Genomic DNA, 26,727 nt, shown 5'->3' with positions numbered 1-26,727 from the left:
TTCAAAGTATTTAATATCTAGTTATTTGTAGTGTGAATTTTTGTTTCATTCATTTACCAAATATGCCTGACAATGGACCCTAACGTTGTTCAGAACATTTTTTTACAGTGCATATTCTTTGTGGGGTTTTTTTTTCTCAATTATACTTAATGGGCTAGAATGGTAGACCAACTCAATTAGAAGAGCATGTGATTCTTTGAATTACCAGCTACAAATGTTCATTTTAAACAGAGAATGTTTAGCAAATAAGGCAAAGCTGTAATAACTTTACTCAGTCATGTGCAAAGGAAAACACAGGATTTTTACCAGTATGTGATAAATTGATTGAAGTCAATGAATCTTCACCTTTTTTAACAAGCTCAGGGAAAACTTATTTTCCAAAGTGAGCATGAGCATTTACTATGCTAAGTGAATTTTCTCACTTTCATCAGTTAATCAACCACAGAGAATAAACATTCTATTTCTATCTAGGAATTTTTTTTTTTTTGAGGTCAGTAGTAGTTCATGACGATACAGGATTTTTGTAAAATTTGCAGTTCGCAGATATTCAGAGTAGATTAGTATGTGTTTGACATTACTTTTTTCGATTATTTTGTGTGTCTTTTTTCTACAATGAAAATATTACTGACCTATTGTCCTCCATTTTCTCCTTTTCAGATTCGACTGTATTTGCTTTTTTAGTTTGCTGTAGGGATTGTTTGAGACATTTATAGATTGAGGATTTACCAAAGATAAAAGGCTCTGATATATAGAATATGTGATAAAAGCATGCATGCACCCTGCAGGGTATATTAAATGTACATAGGAACAATGTGTAAAACAAAAATCATAAAAGGTTAATTACTGTGGCTGTGTCATTGCTGTTTACTTTTCTCTTTTTACAGGTGATCATAGAGATGGCAGAATAATATATACAGCTAAATATTCAGAAATACCTTTAGGAGAATAAACAACCTCTCCATAAACACTGATCATGCTTTCTGTTGTTTGACAGTTCATGGACACTGGAAATTTATTATCAAGTTCCAGAGAAATTCAATTGGATCTGAATGGTCATATCACAGCTGAGTTCAAGATATTCCTTATCTCCTGGTTATTACTACTTTATTATAAAACCAGACCATGCTATGACATTTAACCACAGGCCCTTATTCATCTTTTACTCAGGCTTTAGCATCAAGGTTTTTCAATTTTACATGACAGGTCCACTATGAGTCCATAGAATACCCTCTTTTGATCTTTTTTATGGAATGTCTAAGTTATTTAATAAAAATGAAAAGAAGCATTTCTTTAAACCTCCTAGCACTGCTGCAGACAAGGGTAAATGTATTGATGTTTCTTCCCTGAAATTATTTCTTGTATTACTAAGATTTGGCAGCATGGGAATGATTTTTATGTGGTTTTATAAAGAGTTTAAATTCCTGATAAAAATGCACAGACCATACTGTAAAAAATATATTTTACGTTTCTTTAATTGCCTGGTATGACTAGTTCTTTATACATCCAGACCTGCAGCTATGGAGTGGACAAGTAGCTCCCTCTAGTGTATCTTACATCACTGATCTCTGCACATTTATGCTTGGTATTTATTGTAAAAACAGCTAAAAAAAACATGATAAAATGAACACTGATAAAAAACATGATGACATGATAAAAAAAACACTGTCCTTGGCTAGGTATTCTAGTTTGGGAGCCACATTCAAACATACAATGTGACGGTCAAGGAAAGTATAAAAAGAAACTTCCATTTGCTGCTAAAAAGCAGACCTTAAAGTAACTGTCACTCACACTACAAAAAAGTAGTACCTTGGAAAGAGAAAATATAGCCCTGTCTGTGACAATAATCAATGCCCACATTGATCACCGCCCCCCCTCCCCCGCCCAGTGGAAGTATTCTTAAAAACACTTCCGGGAATGTCAGTCTCCTGTATCCCCTGTTGCACTCAGTGGTTTCTTCCATTGACCCCATGTCAATGGGTTTTTGCATTGATGTTGGGGTCAGCAGAAGAAACCATTATTGGCAAGTAGGGGACAGAGAAAAATTGACACTAGTAAAAACAGAAAAAACTTAACTTAATGATTCCTGTTCAATTGGACAGTGTTCAGTGTTGTTGGCAGTAGAAGAAGCGAGGATTAACTTTCTTTTTTACAAGTATTTTTTTTTTTAAGTTTATATACTGCAACATTCACATATAAATCACAAAAGTGGCTCAACAGAATACCAGATCTTTTGACCCATGAGCATTTCAGTTATGTTTTATCAAGTTGCTTGCCGTTTACATTTAGGGAAAGCAAAACAGCACCAACAATAGGCATTACATGTAGCCTAAGCAACATCTGCATCAAAATCAAAAGCCTTGAGCAAAGTGGACGAGATCCTAACTCTTTTTAGGAATTTTAGTTCTGATTGGAATTCCCTTTATGTGAATAAATAAATCAGATCAATTTCAGCTTCATCTATGAAATCCCCAAGCAGCAAGTGTACAAAAAACACTGAGCACCTGCTGAGAGGCAACTGGGAACCACCAAAGGCAATAAAGCATTAAAAAGCAGGATGAAGGAATAATTGTAATTCATTTTAATAAAATTTCTTTGCATAGTCTAAAGTTTAATCCAGTGTTCTTTAACATTTTTAACATTGGGGGAACCTCTTAAAAAAACTCTTAGGTCTTTAATAAGATAAACAACCTTACAAATACAAAAAAAGATCATTGGTATCAAAGATTGCTCAATTAACCCCTAGAAACCTCTGGAGGAACCCAGGTTGGGAAACACCAATCTAGGGTTAAGGAAACTGTAGTTTTGTGGAAAGTGCAACATTTAAATTCCATAAAGCCATTAAAGTCTTCAACCACTAATATCAGTATACACATTAGGTCTGTCGTATCTTTAGAGATCATCCAAAGAGTAGGTTTGGGGAATTTATATTATCAAGCACATATTCAAATTCATAATATATATATATATATATATATATATATATATATATGTATGTATGTATGTATATATGTATATATATATATATATCAATCATTTTTACAAAGATTTACTTAGAAATAAATAGAAATTTAGCTTACATTAACCCACTCTAAACACCTCTGACTGGTTCCTATAGGATACAGTACACCGCAATTTGTTACTAAATAAGCTCATTAGTTTAGTTCAGCCAGAGCATATGGTTCTGCAGTTAGTATTTAGAGGAAGCCTAGTTCCAAAAATACACTAGGTTTTATTTAATAAAGTGTCTGAAGAAGAAATGCTTCTTGTTGTTCATAGCAACTAATTAGACTGTCCCTTTCACTAACCCATACCGCAGAGACACAATTACAAAAAAATAAAATTATTTGCTGTGTGCAAATCTCCTTACAGAAACGTTAATAAATAAAGTATTTTGTGGTTAGCAACATAACTGAGCTTTTTGTAACCTTTTCTCCCAAGTTCAAAGTGATTTCTGCAAGCACAAACATGTTAATCCTATGTATTAGAACTCATTTATTACGAATTGATTACTGAAGCACACTGGCTTATGATGACAGATTTTTTTTCTTGGTTTCAGTTCCAGTATTAACCCCCTTCCTGACCTTAGACTTGCTTATTCCCAAGTGCAGTAATCAATGGCAACCAACTAGAATTTCCTCATACTGACAAGTATAAGATGGGTTCTAATTGGTTGTAAGATACAATATTAAACAAAAAGAACTGTTTAGTGACTAAGGCTTTGCCATTCAACAATCTTGTAAACCATGCAAATAATAACAAATTACAAAAATCATTACCACCTCAAAATTTGTAGAAGCAACAAAGACACAGATCTTTTTTGAGTCCACAAAGTGATTATATGCCCTCTTAGACAATTTTTATCAGAACACGTCTTGTTCCTTCTAATTCGGTTTAGGTAACATCATAACATTTTCCTGCATTTTTACTCCCAGTGGTAATGGTCACTGGAATATATGGAAAAAGTAATGTTAGGCTTTTTTAAACTGGAAATTCTTTAAGATCTATGTAAAAAAAAGCCACAGTTATTGTGCTCCTTCATCTGATGGTGACTCTAGAAATGGCTGTAGACTGTAGAAATGACTGTGACTGTAGAAATTAATGGTTACAAAAACTTTTATATCCCTTATATTCTCACGATTTCTAGGTTTCTGACTGGACAGTGGTAACGTCATCCTGTAAGCACATTTCCAATGTTTGACTTAGTACAGTACTTAGGAACCCTTCCTGACCTCTACTGCTAGCTCTCTGTACTAATCCGATGTAAGGTAAACTGAGGTGAAATGACATTGGGACTGTTTATCAAAAGGTGAAAAGAAACTGGGTTTAGTTTCAACTCTTATATATAGTTCATGGAGTTCAACAGAACATTTTCTTTAATTGATTGGATGTTTGACGTAAAACTGGATGGATTCACTTCAACGTGGCACCCTGACTACTTTACTTTGCTTACCTTTCAGCTCTTAGTTAAAAAATGTTGGCAAACCAGATCGTATGGGTAATGTAAAAGCTTTTAGGACATGTGAGGAAAACAAACATTTACAGTCTATACTTTTACCTTACATTAGAAAATGTGTCTGGAAAATGGAGAGAGGTGAATTAAAGGCAGGTAAAGTCTATTTACTTTACTAGATTAGATACTCAAAAAGAAAGTAAACCAGTGTGACCAACACGATTAGCTGAACATTGTGCCCCTAAAGATAAAACACACCTTTAGATTATGATACATTATTAGATATTTTACCTAAAAAATTACAATAGTAATTCACTCTAAGCAGACAGATGGATAGGAGAAAAATGGTCATTTTGAGGTCTCTGTAATCACTAGAATCTTGCCAAAGACATGATTGGCATCATACCCCTAGGAATAAAAAAAAAAAAACATTTAGTCATTAAACTCTGTAAAAGTCTATGAGCATCGTATATACTCCAGACAGTCAAAACATAAAAACAACTGGTAATTAAATATCACAGTTAAAGCAAATAATGTTGATGACATGTTTCAAGGGGTGGGATATATGAAGCAGAAAATTAACACTATAAAAGGACACCAATGAATTGTTGAAAGGGCCAAAAGTGTCAGAAAACAGTAGAGCTGTAGACTACTCAGAGTGGCTATGCTGATATCTGTTCACTGTCAAATGCCCCACAATGGGAATCCAAACAGTGTAACTGGATTGGTGGGAGGGATAGGCAGGGTGGTAGGAGAAGTGACCTTCAAAGGATCTGCTGGTAACATCTAGATGCCAGGTACCACAGGACACCCTCATGCCTCAACATCAAGAGGCTATTTTGGTGCAACTAATGGGAACCTACACAATATTATGGTGATGGTTCCAATGGTTTGACATAACACTGCTTGTTGTTGAAACTGTTTGTTTCAGCTTTCCATGTTGGACCACTAAAAACAATAAGCATCCATCTACGGAAAAATGAAAGAAAAAGCTACAAGGGTAATTTTGATAAACTACAGTCCCTAAAAAGGCATACATAGGTGGACATTTTCTTTGAAATACAATGGTAAAGTCATCATTGCTGGTTCTGTATTTTTTTTTTATTTATCTTTCTAAACAGTAAAGCTACAACATTGAAATGGTCCTTATAACATATAGAATAAGCATACAATGTAACATGAATAAAGTCCATAACTGCTATAGAGCACTGAAGTGTGAAAATCAAAAATGTTCTTAATATTGATCTGCTATTTTGGATTTTCTTACAGAGTTTTATATATCACATTTAAAATATTTTCAATAAAGCTATGTGATCTAATTGCAATGTAAAGTGAATGTATTATACTGCATGTGCTTCCTACACAAGAACATATTATACTACCTGGGGTCACTGAAGGGAAGGAAGTTTAAATAAAATACATACCCCACTGATCTCAAATATCATTGCTGCTGATGTTTTAACGAAATAGCTATACCTGCTGTTTAAAGCATGGATACTGGCTAAAGTTTGGTATATTTGAATGATTATCTTCACATTTGACATTTTATTGTCTGACTGCAGGTGCTAATGACAATACATAGACAAGACGGTCAATGCACCCTTTTCCATACTACAGAATGTCCAAAGGTCACAGCTCCAGGGAGGGAATATTCATGCAAGCCTATCATATGGAAATAAGACAGGTTCATATTCAGCTGTGTATATTTGCATTACAGAATCTCCTGCAGGTCTCTGTGAGCAGAATGCAGGGAGGCAGCAAGGAAACTATCCCCATATTAAATATCTAAGAAATAATGGAAAACTTTATTATGTTTGGCAATTTTTAGAGAAGATTTGAAGCAACCTTGCATAAACAACACATTTATCTCTGGGGATTATCTCCTTCATCTGTCATCATAATCCTATTTTTGACTACCAATACCTATTTAAAACGTCTCAGCTAATAAAAAGCACATTAAAATTCAGTGACCTTCTGTTTGCACTAGCAGACGGTTTCATCATTTTTAGCAAGGATCCTCTGATTATTTAAGTGTATGTGGCATTTCACTGTTGGCCTAAAATAGATTTAACAGTGGATTTACGATAGAATCAAAAGTACATCTGTAATCCCAGTCTTGCTATGTGAAGCACTGCAGTGTATATTTTTTCTGATTTCAGCACCATGGACAGCTTTGATTGCTAAAGCAGAAAAAAGGGCTGCAGAGTTCAACCATACATTTCAAAAGAATCAACCTCACCTTGTGGGAAGGGTGATATTGTCATTTTATATCTGAGTTTTCTTTTTTGAACATGTATATGCAACAAACTGATAATTTTAGTTACTGAAACATGTGCGTTAAAATCTTTGTGAATTTTAGTTGCCTCTAGTGGCTATATATATATATATATATATATAAATATATATATATATATATATAAATGTCTATATATAACCACTATTATCCATAGTGGATACCTTAGTCCATGAAAAAGCTCAATATTATATATTATGCAAGTTAGCAGAAGACAAATAACCTGACAATTATGTTATAGTCTACCCAGACAGAATTTATACTAGCACTGGAAAAATATAATATTACTGTAGTCTGCTTTTTTGAAGGGCCACAGTAGAAGCCAATTTGATATTGTAATGCTCATTTTACATGTCACTCCATCTCTTATTTTCACTGTTTAACTTGGCAAACATTTTGGCAAAAAGTTTAAGCAGTTCTATGTTAGCCCATCTTGCTGGAGAAAAGAATCAGGCTGGAGACTGGACTTCACAAATATATATTACTTGTCTAAAAAATTAGGAAGCAGATCAATAAGGTTGTTTCTCCCCTCTTTCTTTCAATGGGAATGTTACTTGTAAGCACATGTGCACATCAAAGAGTCTGATTGGCTTCTTGTCATGGCCTTCCCTCCTTCTTGGAGGATTATAAGTGGGTAATATTAGGACAGTTTGAGGTACCTAAATAGTTGCATTTTATTTGATGGATGAATAACATATATGGGAGCCTTTGTGTCATGCCAAAGGATTTTTATACTTTCTATGCAGATATTAAATTAACACAGGAGAGCCTTATTGGTCTTATTTTTCCCCTCACTTTTCACTAGACCGTCATGAGCTCAACCTTCTAACAAACTGCCGTTTTCCCCTAATAATGTGTCCCCTTTATCACAAGCTTTGATACACAACCGGTTGGCTCCTTAAGTTCATTGTATTTTTTTTTTCAAAATGCAAGTAGTAAGATACCTGAATTCGGTTTTATATTGCAATCCCCTTGTAAGGCCCCGGTCAGTACCAGTATTCTCCAGACACCAGTCTCCCAATCCAATGCCGCAGTCTTCACCTATAGCAGCCCTTGCTCAGCCTCGGGAGACTGGTTGCGTCTCCCAGCACTCGGTTGCCCCCAGGACTTTGCGCAGGCGATGGTGTCTGGGGATAGGCCGGCAGCTGACCAGGAGCCCACAGATACAGAGAACAGAATTATCAGGAAATCCAAAAACAAGCCGAAGTCAAAACACAGGATCAGTCCACTGAGCGAGGTACAAAGGGAAGAGCACAAGCAGAGTCGGGGTCACAAGCAAAGGTCGGTCTCGGCTGAGTTCATATAGACTGTCAGGATTAGGCACAGGTCAGTAACAGAGAAAAACTCAAAATCACTCCAACACAGGTAAGCCCAGCAGACGCTATAACAGACACTGGTGACTGGGAGCAGAGAGGCTTTAAAGTCCCAGCAGCCTATAGCAGTGCGGGGCTGAGTCAGGAGCTGATCAGCCTCTAGAATCCCCTTCAGCTGTGCACAGCCTAACAATGGATGCTGGGGATGCCATAAATCTATCAGGCTGCACGGCTAAAGGGAAGCAGGGGCTGTTGCTATCTTAGTTCTCATGGCTGCTGCAAATGAAATCTTCGGACAAAACTAACAGTGTTTTATATTGCGATGGCACACAGCATGGAGTCATTGGCCGGATGCTCTCCTAACACTACTTTTCTGCAACTCCCAGATTGTGTGAGGAAGAGGAAGCACAAATACCCAGTCAGTTGTGTTGCAGTGCAAAGATCACATTGATAGCCAGGGAAAGCAGAGAGATTAGCTAACGGTCTGTTCACTTAATTTCACTGTCCACTAAAATGCTAGGAGGAAGATAAAATTTGTGTTACTGAACTACAGCAGAGAAAAATCAGAACAGAATTTAACTTCAGCCTTTATTTTCAGGAGGTTTCCCTAAACACAAATGAGTCTATTAAAACGTGGCATCATGGCAGTGAAAATTCTGTCATATTGAATATACTCTCTTGACAGTAAAACATTTTGTAATGCACAAATCCTGAAATATTAAAGCTTTATGAATAGCTTTTTGCACAAGTATTATTGCTGTTATTCTCACTAGATTGTGGTTTCCTCAAAGTCATCTTGTAGTGTTAAATATTTTAACTCATATTTACATATTTATTAATACTACAGAATGTATATACACCAGATGAAGAGGCAAAGCCAATACAAAATAAAGCTATATCAAAGGAACTCAGGATTCCCTTCTGCATTTTTCATACCTGTTATCAATTTTGGTGATATTGAAAGATATAAATCAAATTTCACATTGTAATGTCTTATTACATTTACCAAATAATAACTTATTAATCTCCATTCTTTCATTTCTTCCTCTTTTATGGGGCATGCAAGTATCCGTTTCACTTACAAGTAATCACTCAAGGTTTCATATGAAAAAGATGACTATAGGTTAGAATGTCTTCTTCATTCTGCATATGACTGTTAAGATTATAAACCAGTACAAATTGTAAATATATTGTAAATGCACAAAATGTAAATATATATATATATATATATATACATATTGCAATTATCATTCTGTGTAAGTCTGTTTATAAGCTCTTCTAGGATAGACATTTAGCAATGTGCAAAGTAAATTAACCCAAAGTAGCTAATCAGTAGGCATCTATCATTGTTTAGTCCTTATGTAAAATGAAGTATTTTGGTTTCAATGCCTGGCTTTACATTATTCCACTGATCAAGCTATTTTATTTGTTTTTAGAACCAATATTGTTTATAAAAGGCACTTCAGCTTTTGTAGAATTTTTGGAGTTACCTTCGTAAGTGCAGTAGTTAGGATCAATGCCTTAGATGTGGTTACTAAGGCAAGTATGGAAAGTGATGATTAAATCCAGATCTGTCATGGGTTACAAAGGACTCCTTACAGGGGTGAAGGCACTTGATGACAGTAGAAAACTAGAAGTGATGGGAAAAATTAAAACTGAATCAGTGCATAGTGCAGATACAATGGGATCCAAGTAAAGAGTTTTAGAAAAAGAAGAGGTGTAACTATTTCCCAAGTTGTAAATAAATGGTGGTCACTGAGGTGCATTAACCAGTAGAATCTGGTCTTCACTAGAACCTGGTCTTTACTGAAAGCTAGTCTTCCCTAGAATCATTATACAAAAAGGTGGACAATTCCAAGTATGTGACTTTCAGGGATTGTCTAGCTGGATGACCACAGACTAAAAACTGAAGCAGACTGTTCTGGTACACAGCAGACAGGCAGGTATATGTTGTGTATTAATCATGAGCACCAGGACAGAAATACAAGTAGACATTATCAGAAGCCAATGAAGACAGAAAACAATATCAGAAACCATATCTGCAGGTCAGATCACCAGAAACAAGACAGAATGGCCTAGCCCCAGGAGGAAAAACACACCAAACTAAAGATGTTTAAGTTAACTCAGACCCAACTCACAACAAGACCACTTCTTAAAAGCATAAAAGATGAACTAGGAGGACGTTCCTCAGTTGTAGTCTCAAGAGTACTGCAGAAGGTATTTATTCGTATGATTTAATAATTTGTTTATTTGTTTTACCATATAACAATTGTTGCTATCATGCTTAACTGGATTAGTCGTGTGCATGTCAGAGGAATCAAGTGACCACTGTCGGTGAAGTTGTTCAGATTTGCTGAAGGTAATATGTCTACCCTAAAGTGAATAAAAGTGAATAGGTACCTACTGATTTCCTAGAAGAAAAGGGTGACAATAGATAGTCAGTTTAGTGACAGATTACTTGTAAAAAGGATTGCCAAACCAATTTGTGAAAGAGTCTACAATTTATTGTCCAACAGCAATACATACATCCAAATGGATTAGTCTTTGTTGGCGTATGGCCTGTGACACTGTGAAGGACTCATGCACCACTATATATTGGGAGGTAAACATGTAATTTATTTAAAATAAAATTGGGTAATGTTGCTTTTAACTACTAATCTTTAAATGCTGAACTAGAAGTCTTATTATAATTATGTGTTAGGGGAATGTAAGGCTCAAAAAATTATGGCACTAAAAATAATTGTATTTGCAGAATACAGACATTTTGCCTGCATTACTATGATCATTTTTTCATATCAAAAACGATGGGTAAGGGAAAATTGACCTTTAATGTACAATTCAATACAATTGACTGTTTACCTGAGGTCACTAAAATAAAGAATCAGCAAAACTCAGATCATTTCAGAACTGCAGTTTTCAGGGCTCCACGGCTACAAAACTGCAATTTGCATAAATTTAGAAGCGATGCAGCCATAACCCAGCCTGGTAAAAGTGCTTTTATATCTGTTCAAATGCAGCTTTGAAGTAGCTATTTTTCTTCCTCAGAAAAAGACATTCTAGTAGGTTTTGACTACATTTTGTTAAAGGGATAGTGGTGTTCTTTTCTCTCTAAATATAGTGAGGTTTATATAAAGTATTATATGCTCATTGTAATCCTTGCTTCTGCATTTAATCTAGATTTTTCACATTTTGCAAAATAATAATAATAAAATGTAAAAAAGACTGGAGATTATGAACAGTCATTAACCGGAAGTCTTCCTCTCCTGGAGACTCAACAGGAAATGGAAGAATATAAAGACAATCCAAGACCATTGTCTGTATTGAAGTAATGTGGATAATGAGTTGTTTCTTGCTCTGCTGATGAATTTTGGATTCCACACTCTTCTGTCCTATTAGTAATGGTTACTAAGACAAATAAAAGAGTTCAAGCCTTCCTTTTTTCTGGTTTAAAATAGAATCTTTATTTCTTTCTATTTTTTGTTGGAGCATTCACATTAGCTTTTATTTGGGTAATGTTTCTAAGCAGGGCAGGATTTTTAGGCAATTTTTACTAATGGAATCATGGACAGCAGCAAGAACCCGGCAGGGTATATCACAAATACATTTTAACATGTCTGTGACCTACCAAAAAGAAATAAATATTAGGTATTATCTGGCAGAATACAACAATTTCAGCCTTACAAATCCAAATACAATTATTTTTGCATTGCATTATTAGGTACAATCTGTCACTGTAAATAAAAAACAATCTGGTATTCTTGGATAGATATTTATCTACAGCTTCTTGTTATGAGGTTTTCTTGACTTTGTGCTTAGACTGGCTTTTTGGCTACCATTTAACCTTGGCTGTGTCACATAAATAACACCTTATCGACTTTAGTGATTGGCAGCAGAGGACAGAGACAAGTTTAAACCCTCGATATTAACACCACTTGATACATAATTATTTAGGATTGCTTATCCCATTCAACGCCCTTTATACATATGAAAAAAAGTTATTAGCTTATGACCAATTTTGTATTAAATATAGAAAGCTATGAATGTTGTTATTGTTGGTCTTTCATCCCTTAAATGCAATCTAATACAATGTGATAGAGTTCACCTACAGTTCATCTACAAATTAAACTGTTACTACTTGCCTGGATAATTTGTCCTGTTTATAACAGAAATAACAGGGTTATATTTGCCTTGTAAAGTTGTACACTTTATAACAAGATGACTGGAAATATTTAATTTGTTTTAGTTCCCTTTTTCTTTTAATAACCAATTACCTCCTCATTTTCAGTTTCACATTTGCTCTGGAAACATGAAAGTAAGAAGCCTGTTGGTAAAAACTGATGTTTTTTTCAGATGCATTCAGACGCATTATAAGAAGAAAATTGTGATTAATAAACCACAACAAGTCATTGAATTCGTTTGCCTACCCTGAATACCTAAAAGTTGAAGAAAGCATTATGGATGAAAAGCTGTCTTAAAACAGTATTTTGTGTTGCCTAAAAGTGACTGTGTTAGAGTTGAATCACTTTGTAAACTTCCTATTTTTTACTTCAGATCAATTTCCACTCTGATAAAACAAATGGATCTGAAGTCAATCTGAAGTAGTGGAAACTAGTCTATAGAACAGATGGTTGCTTGGTACACGTTAGGCACTGTTGGCTGGTGTAGCAGCCAATAGGGGTGTATCCGCAATGTACATAGCAATCTTCAAACAAACAACTAGTTACTATTCACAATACTCATGTTAGCCAGCTGTATAGTAGCAAACATAGCAAATCCACTTAGCATGCCAGCTTTTTGACCTTTAGTTGCCGTTTTTTGGAGCTTCTGAGCAATTTTTTACCAAATGAAAAACCAATCAGATCAGTTAGTCAAGCACAAGACTGTCAGTGGATCTACTCATATGCACCAGTCCTTAGTCTTCAGATCACACCTTGCGTCCTTAGGGAACGCTTTGGATTCCACACCTAAACTGCTTTTGACTTCTGGTTAAGCTTATCTGGGTCATTTTCCTCTTTGCCAATGAACTGGCAATTGCCAGAAGTTTCTACTGACTATTGAGCACCTGTGTTAGTCTTCAGATCACTTCTTGTGTTCTTTTCCATTCTCCAACTAACCTTGATTTCTGTCTAAGTCATGTCCCTCTTTGCCATTTGAGTGTCCGATGTCAAAGTTTCTAGTAACCCAAAAGGCTCTAGCAAGTCAAGACCCTCTGTTTAGCTTGGAACTGAGAGGGTCTACAGGCACATACAGATTGATCTGAAGACCACAGCCAGGTTCAGACCTGCTTTGGGATCGTGCTGGGTCACTCTCTCTACAACAGAGGTTCTTAAAGTACCAGCATTTGCACACTTGACAGTTGGTGGCAGTGAGTAGTACTGATACCGCCCACTGCTACCCCCATTCATTTTCTATGAGGCAGCCGCAGGGAGAAGCTACAAGTAGTTCCCTGGCTTGATGAAGTGGTAACAGCACCACCACCCCATGGCGTGAACATATTCTAACACAAGTGTTTTTTGCAGGCACAACTTATAGTACGATTGTCTTAGATATTAGAGACAGTCTAAGCCATTACAGGTTCACCTTAAATTCTGATCCATGGTATTTTATTTAGTGAATGTTATTGAAAAATAATTTTCAATATGTATTAATTGACATTAATTATTAAATTTTTGTGGATATATACAATTGACATAATTGGTTGGATTTGAAAAGTGCCTAGTATTTAGACATCTAGACATTTCTAAACAAGTGTGCCTGATACCAGCTGGCATTTTTGGAACTGCAGCAATAAGCTACTCTTTGGAGATGTTATATCAATTTACCTTGTGCCAACTGGTAAAAGTGCAATCGTTTGTGAGTGGATTTTCCAAATTATACTAAAGAGGAGTTGTTGAACTACAGTGTCACGGGCAACTTCTAAGCAACTAATTATAGTCCCAATGGCAGCTTCAGCTCAAGTTGTATTTTTACATTTTGGAATGCAGCCTAATTGTAAAAAGTCCCTTTATAACTTGTATATCATTATTTTGAATTTTATAAGATTATATTCACAGTTCATTTACATGAATGTTTTATATTTATCTTTATCGTGTTTTGAAAAGTAAAATACACGGCTAATAGTACAAAACATGTATCTCGTGGGCAGATAACATGAAAAAATAAATAAATAAAAAATAAAAATATTAGCAGTTTTTTAAGATATGTTAAAACCCCTTTTTTTCTTTGTGGTTTCCCAGATATTGGCTGTATAATACACAATAGACAAACACTTTTAAAAGGTAAAGTGAGAGATGCCAGTGTTTTATTTCTCATTGTCATGTCTCGCTGTTCTGCTCATAAGTGTTTATAGCTAAGTCGGAAAACACGTTTTTGAAAATTATGAAGACATACCAGTGACAATGAATGATGCAAGCAATAACTATATATATATATATATATATATATATATAATTATTTCTAAAGCTACATAAAAATGTTGTAGCTTGCATCTGGGTTAAAACACCAGGGCAAGCTAATGTGTACGTTAAAAAAAGCCCCTCTATACCACCCTTTTTCTATGTTTATTCTTCCTCTGCATTTTTCTTTAATATAATTGTCACACCCATTTTTTTTATTAATAAATAAAAATTTTATTTAAAAAAGGCCACTCTGAGCAACTTATACTTACTTAACCTATGCTCATTTCAAGCTCATTGTTGCCCTGTAGCCACACAATTATCTAGGATTTTGGAGTATGGAAAATGTGAGCTGTTCACTTGTGACAAGCCTGGCAGTGGTGCACTAGTCCTGAACATTGTCATATAACTGTGGAAAGGCATCACCCTTTTCACGATTCACCAACACAGCTAACCTCAAAGCCAAATGAAATGGAGCGAGAACGTGCAATGGCGCACACATGTAAGGTGAGAATAAAAAGGTCAGGGAATGTCCTTTCGAGATACACTGTCACCCTTATCTGCTTGGGGAAGGTGACTTTGTCTCTTTTAGTGACTTTTTCTTGAATACCTAACATCAAGTAGACTGTATCATCACCAGAAGATGAAGTCACCAGCCCTCCAAAGTATAGGCTTTTTGCTTTATTGTAAAAGCACTGTCACAACATGTTTGAAGCCAACGTTTCGGGGCTATGCAGGGCCTCTTCCTCAAGGCAACATAGTGAAAATGGTGACTAAGGGACCCTGCTCAGCCCTGAAAAGTTGGCTTTTCAAACATGTAGCAGTGCTTTTGACTGTTTTCTGTTTTCATGAGTTACACATCTGTGCATCCTTCCTCTTTGAAAAGGCATCATCACCAGTACCAAAACTATAGCACAATTATATTACTACTGTAAAACATAATACTAAACTAACTACACCAAAAATAAATAAAGTTTATTTAAGAAACAAAAAGAACCTAGTAGAAAGTGTTCTAGTAATGCCTGCCAAATCCATTGGTCTCTCTGGAATTCTTTTTTCTCAGGTTAATTTTGTAAGCTTAGAAACCCTGACATGTATTCCAATAAGTGCCTCTTCTTATTAGCAAGCAGCCCATGTATTTTAGAAGGCCTTTAACCTTTTGTGTAATTTAAAGGTAGCTGAGAGAATAGCCAAGAATTCTAATCAAACCTATTGTTTTCAAATGGAATACAAAATATGTCAATAAGCTTTCTGCTGATACAGCACACATACAACAGAGCAGTTTTGATTCCCTTGACTCATACAGCATAATTTTGATATATTTACTGTTAATCAGCTCTCATGGTACACAACTTGTTAGCACATTCCACATAAATCAAGTAAATTATGTCAGCCCAGCCGTATTCATACAGTTAAGTGTTATCAGCAGTTTAGACATAATGTTCAATTTTTTAATCCATTGGGGGCAATTTATCTGAGCAGTAAAATGTATTTCAAGAAAATATGACCCATTAATCATCAGGGAATTACTTGCTTCAAAAAAATGATATTATGTGAACTAATAAATTATGCAGATCTAGGGCCTAGTATACTAATTTGTTTCTAATATGTTACACAATAAAAACCAAACACTAGTATATATTATTCAAATTCCATATAGCAATATAGCTAGTGTATACATAGTTATACACTATTGCTAGTAGCTAGCAATATAATATGATAATGCAAGAATGTGATTGTATGCCCAAGACCTACACATTTCAGCTTGCCTCAATCTATTCATATATACGAGGCAATGATGTGCCACCGGTTGATATAGATAAATAGAAAAACAATATAATTACTCATTGTATTTGTACTCCACAAATTGTACGTCTTTTGTACGACCAAGCTATTCTGAAGCTGTTAGAAAGCTGATAATTCTTTCATATATATGTTTATGTTTATTCATAACATAAATATGTATGTATATATAATTTTTAGGATGCAATTGTATGCTGGACTTCCAGTTGGACATCATTGGTCTATACCAACAATAGAAATTCCAAATAATGTTGTGAGTGGTATAGTTAAAAAGGGTAAGCAAACTAATTCATGCCTACACAAAACCAAAAAAAGCCTACCAAAAAGAAGCCAGATTTAGAATTTGCATTGGCTAAATTTAGTCCAGAAGTATGTAATGTTTTAAATAAAAAAGCAGTATGAATTTAATCATGGTAGACAAAGAAAATGTGCAAAGTGAGAAAATACAGAAGAATCGGGCATTGGTGCATGAAAGAAGCTTTGCTATTTTTGTCTACTATCACATTGACACTGAACTACCTTGATACCTGTGGATAACCTAAAAATAAATCCCTGAAGAAAAAAAGCTTGCATAAGTTCTACATACATCTGTAGAAGAAACTCTGGTGAAAGTTTGGATTACACCTTAGAAAAGGAGGAATTCTAGTAGTATTATATTTGAATATGTCTTCATCTATAATGTCTTGAATGAACAAATATTCTCACTTTGCATTTTGTGCACTTTCATGCCACTCTAAAAAATACATCTTATCACTACTCGGTATTAACACAAATAATGATTAGCTGTGGGTGCATCCAAGACAAGAAACAAAATTATATCTCTTATGTATATTATTGAACAGATATGCCTTTACCTTTAAACAATTTTTTATTGTTATTTAACCCCCCAACCGCTAAGCCCGTAATTTCTCGCACTAAATATTTTTGCTCTTTTGGATAACCCCGTATTTTTTCGCCTACACTAAAATCCCCACTTACCTGGTCCCGCTGTGCTAATCCAGCGTCGGTTCCGTGTTCCAGCGTCGGGTCCATGTTCCAGCGTCGTCCTCCAGCGTCGGGTGTCCCTCTCCTTAAAAGAAAAAGCCGGCCGGCTTAGAGGAGAAAGCCAGCTGGCTTTCTTTTCTAAGCCAGCCGGCTTCCTCTCCCTCCTCTCCCTGTCCCTATCCCTGTGCCTGTCACTGTCCAGCGTCGATCGCTGGATAAAAAAAAAAAAAAAATACTCACCTTCTCCCTCCGCTCCTCCGGACACGTCTGTCCTCTTCGGTGTCCAGCCGGCGAGTGCAGAGACGATCACCGGGGTTTCCCGGTGACGTCGCTGCGTGCGTCGGCGCGGGAGGGAGGCGGGGCGGCAAATTCAAAATTTTGCATTGAGTTCCTTTGTATTGAACTCAATACAAAAAAGCTGTATTGAGTTCAATACAAAGAAATCCTTATATAATATATATATAATTGTATTATATATATATTATATAAGCTACTGTACATTACATTTTACACTTTTTTTTTTTTAACTTTTTTTAGTTTTTTTTAAAGATTTTTTTTTTTAATGTTTTTTTTTATGTTTTATAAATTAATTATTAAATTTATAAAATTTTGGACATATTTTGGTGAGTTATGCGGTAATTCGGTGAATTAGAGCCTACAATCCAAAATAAATTTCCATGCAAAAAATGTAACACTTTTTGCATGGAAGTTTGGAAAGAATTAGAATACCCGGCATTTGTGTACGCGTCCCTCAGCGATTCCTGGTGATGCGCGTGCGTGCGCCCGTCGATGAGGGTCGTAGCGGAAAATTCAAATTTTTTGTATTGGATTTAATACAAAGTCCTGTATCCAATCCAATACAAAATAATAGAAAATATATTTATGTGGTTTTGTCTATAGGTATGTGACGGACACTAGGGAGGTGTTTTAGAAAAATATATTACTATACATTATACCGAATTACCGCATTTTCAGTATTTTTCATTTATTTATGTGTTCTTGTTTAAGCTGATTTTTGTGTTTTTCCTATAATTTTATTAAAAGTTTTTTTTTTTTTTTACTTGATTGTGTGTTTCAAACATTTTTTATATTCATGATATCTACTAGAACCCTATTCAGACATATTTCTGTAAGTTACAGGTCTACAATTTAAAAAAAAAAATTTCATGAAAACCTGTGACGCTTTTGGAACAGAAATCTAGAAATCAGTGTAACGCTCAGGTGGTTAAACAGTGTAAGTACAGTAAATATTGTAGCCGTGTGCAATAATAATAACAAACAAACATTATCATGCACATCTCCATTTTGAGCTTAAAGCAGGACTTGTAGCTGCACAGCTATCATATCACTTTAGCTCCCAAAGTCTCTCCCAGGAGATTGTAGTAACCTAGATTGGGGCCTTGGCTTCTTGTTTTTGCTTTAGGTGTAATGCATTAACTAGAACAGTACTAGTAGTACATTAATCCATAAAGCTAACTGTGCAGAAATGAAGGAGCTGGTGAAATGTCCTAAAAAAACATAATGTTTGTCTGTCACGTTGCATTTCTTCATTAGGTTTGTTGCCCTACAAATGTCTTTACCAAATACCTCAATATAAATAAATAATTAAGTTTGTTGATGCAACAACCCATCAAACCCAACTCTCATCTCTTTACTTCAGGCAGAAAATCTGGTGTCCTTAAGAGAAGTAAAGGGGGGACCTCTTTAATATGGGGGAACCCCTTTGAAAAAACTTTCAGGTCTTAAGGGAACCCCTACCACTATTTACAACTATCACAGTACATTAGTACCCAGTATATTAGCATAGTGGTCAGTATAAAAAAATGCCTCCAACATTGTTGGTCATTGGGAAGAATGTCACCCAAGTCATTGGTATTAGTTAAACTGAACTGGGAGTCATACATTTTCTAATTTTCAAAGAACCCCTGGCAACCTTTGGAGGAACCCTGTTGAGAAACATTGGTCTAAATGATTACAGGTTTATGCAATTGAATCCCTATATCTTCTTGAGCTACTTTCATGACTATTAGAAACCCTATTTCTCAAAAATATTTTTCCTGAATACTTCTCTGTTTTGTTCTATGCATAATAAATACCATAAATATATTTAATATTTTGGGGATTTTTTGGAATTTTGTATAATGTATTAAATAGCAGTACGTTGTCATGTTTGTATTGCTCTATCTAGTTCACATCAGAGGGTTTTGTCCTAACTTCCTATGTTGGTGACCATATAGGACATGAAAGGAAATTTCCTCATGATGAAAACAGCAGTAAAACCTGACGTAAACCATTCAAATACCATTCAAAAATGTTATGTTATTGATGTAGGTTTTCTTGGTTAAGGTTGGTTAGGTAATAATCCCTAGAAGCTGCAATAAGTCAGATAGAACCCACCTCGGTTCTAGGTATGGAGGACATTGAACATCATGTTGCCTTATCTTTCACAGCCAGACTGTCACTTGCCCCCTTTGAATTTTTTTGGATTTCAATACAACTACAAGTCTTGGCTTCACAGATTCAGTCTAGAAACAATCATTTCTTCAGTCTGATATCCACCCAGCAAGGTATATTTCTGATAATTACATCCCAAAAACAAACCTATATAGGATGTTGTTTCACCCTGATTTAGGCCTAGATCAATCATCATCATAAAGCTTGTTTTATATAGGAGACTCTGGTTCTAATGACAATATGTCAGCAACCAGATTGTCAATAAAAGATTTTCCTATGTCTATAAAGTCAACCCATTGCTAGCAAAAGAGTAATATGTTGCTTCTTTGCTGCCCCTTTGCTAGCAACAGAGGTTAAACAGCATTCCGGGCCTTTATGGGAGCAAATCCATGAACTAAAGGGAAAAACATTGTATTGCCAGCAGGAATTGTTCACATCTCTTGTCTGTTTGGGAAGTATTATTAATATTATCTCCAATCATGTAAGATTACATGGGGTGGTTTTTAGATATGGTATTATCAGAAAGCACGTATTATGGATTTAACTACAGTCTGTGGGGGACATGGCATGTCATGTGAATTGGTTTCTCAGTTTTTTGGACCAATGCCATACAACGTACATCTGTAAAACATCTGTGACCTCAAAATGTTATATACAACATCTTGTTTCACACAGCACATAGTAGACCTTATCACACAAACTGAATATTCTTGCCCCAACTCTTCCATTTCCACTGAGAAACAGACATCACCGCTTAGATATTATCATAAATTAATCTAATGTCCAAAAAATAGAATTATGTCTGAAGTAATTTTAATTAGCAGAGCCATATTTTTAAAATGGTTCATGATTCAAGACCTGTAAAAGATTATTGATTAAGATTTTGATGAAGTCCCGAACTCCTTGGTATTTGGCAATGGCTTCTTGTTCCTTATGCCCACCCCATATAATAACGCACTGAGGAGGATCAATATATTCCAATTCCTTGACATAAACCACTCTGAGATTTAACTATTTCATCTTATCTGACTGCAAGAAAGAGATAAATAATAATGGTGGATGGATCACGTCTTTTTAACATTTGCATTTTGTCCCTCAGCTAAATGAGGCAAAGAGAGCTTCAAATGCAACCACAATAAATTAATTAAAATTAATTGAAACATAAATGAAATGACATCAAACTGGCTTTATGTGAGACAGCTCTGTAGAAAGTCACCGCCTGAATACAATGTGTGTGCTGACTCTGACTTCAATTCAATAGCTTTGTGTCATTTTGCTTTCTTTCACCCGCCCCTCCTAACAGAAACATTTCCTCTAGTCCTAATTATGCTTCTTCTTTTTATAACCGCTGCATCTGGCAATCCTTTTCTCAGTCTATTTCACTTGTGTCTGAGCTCCTGATGCCTGCTCTTTCCATTTCTCCAAATGCTGAGAATCTCAGGCAGGCAAAGCAGCTCAGAGGGACCAAAAAAAAAAAAAAAAGCAATAAATTGCTTTCTCCTACTGCATAGCAATACTGTTTCTTTTCCTTTTAACACTGATGTCTATTGCTGTTACACTAAAGGAAAAAAATAAACATTTCTGTGAATATAAGGAAACAAGCAAAAATCTTCTATCAACAAATGAATTTTGCATTGCTCTACGGATGACCTATACTATAGTCTAACATTGTGTGAGTTGCCAGGAAAGACGCAGTGGGGTGGGTCTGTTGTTCTTGCAAGATCACTACTTGTCTATACAAAACATAATGCAAGGATCATATGGAATATATATATATATATATATATATATATATATATATAATTTTTATCTAAATCCTAATAGTGTGTATCAGGAATCTATTATCTTTTACTTTTAAATAAATACACAAATTGTAAATAGAGTAAATAGTGTATGTGTATTTATGTTTAAAAATCCATAGTGGTCATTACATTATTAAGATATACTTCCAGCCTAATAAAACAAGCTATACCAACTTTTTTTTTACCTCACTTTTTGTGCTTCAGTTTATGTGCTTTTATGTGTACAAACATCACTTGTATTTTGATTAAGTAAATATTTTGGGAGGGATAATGCAGTCATTAACCATATGAACACTAAGAAGTGAATGATTGAAAAAAAAACAGGCAAATTGTCAATTTTTTTTAATTGTCAATTTTAGTAACCGCATGAAGATTAGCAAAAGTGGATGATTTTCCATTTCTCTTTTTTAATCATCAGTGAACTCTACCTTTGTAGCATTTACATACCTAAGTGCTTTTAGGTTAAGTTTACGTGTACCTGTTGCAAATACATTATTGTTTCCTCTGTAACACCTATGGTTGATGACATCTTCAACATCTTTCTATCCACCCTGAACCCTGAACTATAGAAAATATGTCCTGCATTCTGCATATTAAATATATTTGGATTTCATAATTCCAAGCCCATAGATATAACACTAGCTACTACTGAGTTTTTGACCTCTCCTGAGCACAATCTCAATTTAAAATGGGATTTAAATCCATAGTGTGGTTGGAAGGATTTCGTTATATTGTGCAAGTATGCATAGCATATCACTATACACTATGCAGATAGGTCTCATTTACAGAAACTTAATAGTAATTAGGGCAAAAGCTTTTTTGCAGAAGAGACATAGTGTAATAAACACACTGTGGTCATGAATAGGATGGACATGATCACCAACAATACTAAGGTAGGCTGTGGCATTTATATGTTGCTCAGTTGGTACTGAGGGGCTAAAAGTGTGCTAAGTAAAAATAGACCACCATTACATTGGCCTGAACCTTTGATACAAGGCAATATTGATCCATGCCTCCATTGTGTTTACTCCAAATATGTACCCTAACTTCCAAACGTCACAGCAGAAAGGGAGACTCATCAGACCAAGAAACATTTTTCCAGTCTTCCTTTGCACATTTATAGTGAGCCTGTGTGAATTGAAGCTTCAGGTGTCTGTTCTTAGCTGTCAGTGGTGGCACCCTATGTGCTCTCCTGCTTTTGTAGTCCATCTGCTTCAAGGTTCAATGTTTTGTGTATTCAGGGATGCTTTTCTAAATACCATGTGTTATTTAAATAACTGTTGCCTTTCCTAAACCAGTCTGGCCATTCTCCTCTGACCTTTGACATTGTTACATAGTAGGTTAGGTTGAAAAAAGACATAAGTCCACAAAGTTCAACCACTAAGGAAATAAACATATCCCAGATATAAAACCCTATAAGACATAGTTGGTCCAGAGGAAGGCAAAAAAACCCTGGTACAACTTGCTTCAACAGGGGAAAAAAAATTCCTTCCTGATTCCATGAGGCAATCGGATGTTCCATGGATCAAGTCACTGTTATTTTTACTTTAAAGCCCTAATACCCAGTGAATATAAGGAAAGAAGCAAAAATCGGTAGATCATTTTTAACCAGAAAACTTCCACTAACTTTCCAGAATACTTAGACCAGCCCATCTAGTATTAACAACCTTGCCACAATCAAAGTCTCTTAAATCACCTTTCTTCTTCATTCTGATTATCAGTTTGAACGTCAGCTGTTCGTTGACTTTGTCAATATACCTAACTGTATTGAGTGTCTGCCATTGGTTGAATTGATATTAACAAGCAGATGGACAAGTGTACATAATGAAGTGGCAAAGGAGTGGATTCCATTTCACTTTACCACTAGTGTTACTGTATATACTGGTGGAATCGACAGGTTTGTTTTAATGACCAGCACTGTGATCTGTGACACATTTATACTTTTCAATTTTTAAAAAAAAAGTCTAATAGGATATAGTGTCAATAGAAGACTTGACTAATATTGTGCAGTCCCGCTACAAAGCATACAGTAATATATTTATATCTATAATATATTTATATTTTCAGTATTCTTGTATATTTCTAGTGGTATCTTTAATAACTGTACATGGAAAATTATGGCAAGATCATTCAGACATTGGAAACACTTTTACTGAAAACACAGATGTGTCTCAGTAATACTTTACTATCTAATGAGAACAGCCAAAAAATGATGACCTAAAAAAACAGTAAGCAGTAAATTATGTATTAAAGGCTTGCTATATACATGCAGATACCCATCTAGGATAGTATACTTTGTGGATTCTTAAATACTTTAGGTATTCACATTACACAAAAAAACAAGAAAATGACAAATGAGATGAAAGACCTACCCTTCCCACAAACACAATGTGGCAACAGTTTGATGAACTAGTGTGCAGTGTCTACAGATAAGGTCAAACCACAAGCAATACTAGAAGGATTTATGGCTATGTATTCATTTACCTATTCCAGTATCATCACATTTCATTATTTATACTTTCAGAGAGATATGGAATAGATTCATAGTTCTTTTAGATTGGTAAATGCTCCACTTTTGGGATGAAAATACTTTGATAAATTACACTGCAAACTGCAGAATCAGCTTCCCTAACAGCTGCATCCTGTTGGAAGTAAGCAAGTGAATGTGAAAAGATGTTCTGTATTGAGCAGAGGTATTCAACAGACTGAGCCATACTGCCTTCACCATTCAGCTAAGCAAATTCCTTTACCAGGAAATCATTTCCCTGGTTCTTTACAAACGACAAGAATTAGTTCAGTAGATGACACCTACACTAGGTTTGTGACATAAAGGGAGAATCATTGTAATATCCCTTGGAAAAAAAAACAAATTTAGCAAAAGCGTGTAGTATGATTGTTTTTTTCTTCTATAAACATTGTTAGATTACTATGTTAATGTAGTTCAATTTACCCTGGAAAGGCTTGAAGGATTTAAGGGTATATTAAATCCCCCTAAAGGAATGTCTGTAATATTGAAAACAACATAATTTCCAGAGTAGAGGGCAAAATATATGTTATAAACAGAGAAGGACAAATGCATTTGATTTTACATTTTACCCTTATAGAAGCTAAAAAAACCTACTGGGCAGGGACATTGTTACTTCAATATGTTTATTTTGCAAGTTATTTATTTCTATTGCACTAAAGCTTAGATCTTATTGTGCAATACGTCAGTGTAAGATTAATTGCTTCAAGGCCATGGATTGGTAGGGCATATCTTAGGTTTTATACTACCATTTTAAATGTTTTTGCATCATAATAAATGGACATTATTATTACATTTTTACGACCCTTCCTTTGCATTTTATATTTACAAGACATCAAAACACTCCAAACAGTAAATACAGAATAAATAGTTCCATATTATTAAGACAACACTTCCAAGAATGGCATTTTAATTCACTACCTATGGTTACTGACACCATGTCACATGTGAGAGGTCAGAGCAGCAAACGTCCAGTATCATGTAATTCCGATGTCTCAGTGAGATCACACCACATATTAGTTTACTACTACCTCAAGTGCTCCATGCTCTCATACTCTCTTTTGCACTTTGTGGAATAACACGATACAACAACAAAAGAGAATAACCCAAGTGGTTCATATACATAAATTTAAGATCTTGAGAAGCAAGAGGCAGAAAGAAAACCCCGCAGACACAAGCTGAATAGAAAATACCTAATATAGTATGAGTATGATAGTCATTTAACTCTTCCATTCCTAGTAGAGCTTGGAATTTTAGGTTTTACTTTATATGCCAGCCATGCCACAAAACATTCATAGTATATATTTGGATTGAACAGATGGTAGAACCAGAATGGATATAGCAGCATCTACTGATTTTCTAAAACAATAGAAGATAGTGGAGGCTAGTTCATGTGTGCTGTATCATCGGGGATGAACAAGCATACAGCATGGTTCAGATATGAGCAAGGCATATCCACTGATATAACTTGCCCTCACTTGACTTGTACTTAGCAGGAACAACCTGCTATACACATATGTCTAAATCCTTCACATAAATGTTTCTCTACAGGACATATTAAATAATCCTATTTTCCAAGTGCTTGATTGGCATGCTATTTACTGTACACTACACTAACCTAATAAATACCCACAACACCATATGGAAAGACATCATTTGAATGATATATGTATCATGGACATGCAGACTATGTATTTAGATATGTTACTTTAAGTTTCAGCCTGATACAAATGTGCAAGCTTTCCTTTTTAATGGCATCCTGCACAAAGTCTTTAGCATGCTGTGTATTAATTATCTTAGGCATGCACGTGATAATCCCTATTATACTTTTGAAGCATATTGATTCATTAAAAGCAAGTCTCTGGACAATTGTTAAATTTAATGAAACAATTAAACGACCATGGAATACAGAGAACAGACAAAAGTTATTTATAGCATTGTCAATGAGGCTGTAGAGGAATTCAGCACAGCAGCACCTTACATCTGCCTTACCTTGTACACATCCAGGATCAGCAATCATAAATACTTGACTTAGCCTAATAAAAGGCTGGAAGGATGCTGAATCGAAGCATTTTGCAGTACCTTCACTTCAAATGAATAAAGGCTTTGTTGTTAAGGAAGCATCAGTAGCTAGCAGCTCCAGCAAGACTCCTTTTTTTTTTCTTTTTTTTCTTTTTTTTTTTTTACAATCACAGCCAAAATAAAAAAAGAATAATAATCCAAAAAGCAATCTTAAAAAATATCAGAAAACAACTTAAGCGTGCCAAAAGCCAAATCCACAGATTCCGAGACTGCTTAATAAGAGAGAAATCCCAGGGAGAGAAAAGTGGAGGGGGTGAGAGGGAAAAGCTCTGAATAGAAGCCTAGAATAGCTATCAGAATGAACAGGTCTGCCAGTGGCTCTTGTCTCTACATCCAGGAGCAGCAGCGAACGCCTTCGTCTCCATATATGGCTTCTGCAGCAGTTTACTTGTCTCTGTGTAGTATTAGGACCCAGAGAGGTGGCTCCAGACATTGACCAAAGGGAGGACATTGCAACTTTAATAGGTGGGCACCACAGGAGGGAAAAATAAGAAGAAATTTCAGTATAATGTGCTCTAGCTAGTAGGACAGACTGGGGTGACCATTGGATGTTGGATCCAATACTGGATTATGTCCGGTAGGGACTAGGTGTAGGCAGTATGTCATATTCAAACTGTAGCTTATATT

At 35.3% G+C, this 26,727-nt stretch overlaps 1 protein-coding gene across 1 annotated transcript in view; it reads right to left on the bottom strand.

The window, feature by feature from the left end:
- The window catches only part of NLGN1 (neuroligin 1), a 410,133-nt gene extending 383,815 nt beyond the window's left edge, over positions 1 to 26,318 (bottom strand). Inside the window, exon 1 of the mRNA XM_072408123.1 lies at positions 26,011 to 26,318. The gene's annotated coding sequence lies outside the window, so the exon portion shown is untranslated. The remainder of the gene's footprint in view (positions 1 to 26,010) is intronic.
- Between the last annotated feature and the right edge of the window lie 409 nt (positions 26,319 to 26,727).

Source organism: Pyxicephalus adspersus, chromosome 4, assembly GCF_032062135.1.
Source record: "Pyxicephalus adspersus chromosome 4, UCB_Pads_2.0, whole genome shotgun sequence".
Lineage (NCBI taxonomy): Eukaryota > Metazoa > Chordata > Amphibia > Anura > Pyxicephalidae > Pyxicephalus > Pyxicephalus adspersus.
This window is presented reverse-complemented; position numbering and strand designations above follow the sequence as displayed.